Here is a 2,283-nt window from a genome sequence, read left to right on the forward strand (position 1 = left end):
ATTTATAAGAAAGAATCAAAAATTTTAAGGAAAGTATGAGAAACTTATAAGAAAAAATGAGACATTTATGAGAAAGAATCAGAAATTTAAAAGGAAGAATGAGAAATTTACCAGAAAGGATTAGAAATTTATATGAAAGAATCAGACATTTATAAGAAAGAATAAGAAAATGAACTGAATTGAAGATGAAACTGTGATGTTGTGATTTTTTACAGTGCTATGATGGAGGAGGATTCTCACACCAATAACTCGTCCTCTGGTGCAGATAAAGGCTGTTTAGAGGAAGAAGGATATCTGGTTAGTCTAGCTCTAATCAACGTCTTCACCTTCGTCATCGGTCAGCCTGTAACAGCCAGACTGCTGTGGATCACCTTCACCGCCAGGAAGTCCATCGATATCCTTAACTGTAACTTAGCTCTCTTCTATAACTTCCTGTACCTGGCATACATGCTGCACCTCATCTTCCTGTTCGTCTTCCAGCAGCAACAGCCGGACCTCCTCAATAGTTTATTAATTTACAGCCAAGTTGGAGGCTCCATGGGTTTATGTTTCATATGCATGGAGCGGTACGTGGCTGTGATCTACCCCACCTCATACCCTCTGCTGAAGAAGTACAGGTGGAGGGAGGTCTGTGTGGGGACAGTCTGGCTCAGCTGTCTGTCCACCTTCACACTGAACACCTTGGCCAAGGACAACATCTCCTCCCTCATACAGAAGATGATTAAAAACATCCCTCCCTCAGTCATGCTGCTCATGACCGTGCTGATGGCGTCCTGCACCGTCAGAATGGTCAGGGTGCTGATGAAGTCCAGCCCGGGACGTGACAGACTGCATCCCGCCAAGAGGAAAGCCTTCAGAATCATCTGGGCAACCACGGCCATAAACCTGCTCTTCTACATCCCGGTTGCTTTGGTGCAGAAGTTAAATCAGGATGAAATCTGGTCCCAGTGCACTCTCACCCCCGTTTTATTGCTCATTTTATCAGCTGCCAGTGTTGTACACCCAATGTTTTACCTTTCCACCAAGGGGGAGCTCTTTCCATGCCTAAAGAGGCGGATTTAAAAGACTGAAATGTAAAGCTGTGTGACCGCAGAGACATCTGGCAGCATCTGGAGAATAGGCTCCGACAATTTAAACTATTTCTTTCCTTTTGTTTTCAAACTAAAGCAAAAAGAAAATTCATTATAATTGTAACAAAGAACAAAAGAAATAATGTAGGAAAAGTTTTAAAATCTCTTCCATCCCTTTGTTTCCAAATTTGAAGACGTTTCTCTTCCCAGTTTTTTCAATCCAAAATGTCAGAAATAGCGTTTAGTTCCAGGTTTTATCCAGCAGCCCAACAAAGCCTGGTTTTAGTTTAGAAAACATGCAAATAGAAACTGATGAACGGGTCCCCCCCTTTGGAATGGGGGTCGTTTGGCTTCTTTGTTAGCCTGCAATGCCCCATACCTGTCTATGTCTCTGAAAGGGGGGTCGCTACACTGGAAAAACGACCTAGAAATAAGTAAAAAATTCTTAAATTAAGTGTATTTACCATTAATTTGAGCTGGTAAATGAGGTAGTTTGCCAATGGAATGAGTAATTTTACTCTTAAAATATGATAATTAGATAAAATGCACTTGAAATAAGACAATGCGATTGTGTTTTCTTATTTTAAATGTAAATTGTCTTGTACCATTGGCAAAATGTTTCTCTTTCCTCCTCAATCCAAGAACAAATGCAGCTATTTTAAGAAAAAAATGACTTATCTAGATTTTGTTTTTTTCCAGTGTGGGGGGGATGGTTGGCCTGGCTATGTTGGCTCCTATGTTTCTACAAAGATAATCAGAAATACTTTAATAAACCCAGAGGGAAATTACTTTTGTTACACGCTCCAGTTACAGTTTTATATATATATATATATATATATATATATATATATATATATGCATAAAGCAGTGGTATAGGGAACGGCGTCATGGTGGGGCCCTTGGGAGCCATAAGAAAGCACCAATGGCAGCACGGCCTCAGTAAATCGTTGCCAACCCCCCCAAAGGATGTGATGAACAGTTTGTAATGAAACTGAAATCTCGATTAGAATGCAAACTATAGGTTACAATAAAGAAATTGATTGATAAAAACAAACAAGAGAGCAGATTCCTCAATCTACTTTGTAAAGATCCAAGAATCTGTACAATGTATTTATCATAAAATCATTGTAACTATCATAAAGTACTGAAATCTCGGTGTGAGGGACCGAGCCAAAAAATCAGAGAAGCACAGGGAAGTCATTAATGAAAAAAT

Source organism: Cyprinodon variegatus, unplaced genomic scaffold, assembly GCF_000732505.1.
Source record: "Cyprinodon variegatus isolate N-32 unplaced genomic scaffold, C_variegatus-1.0 Scaffold312, whole genome shotgun sequence".
NCBI lineage: Eukaryota > Metazoa > Chordata > Actinopteri > Cyprinodontiformes > Cyprinodontidae > Cyprinodon > Cyprinodon variegatus.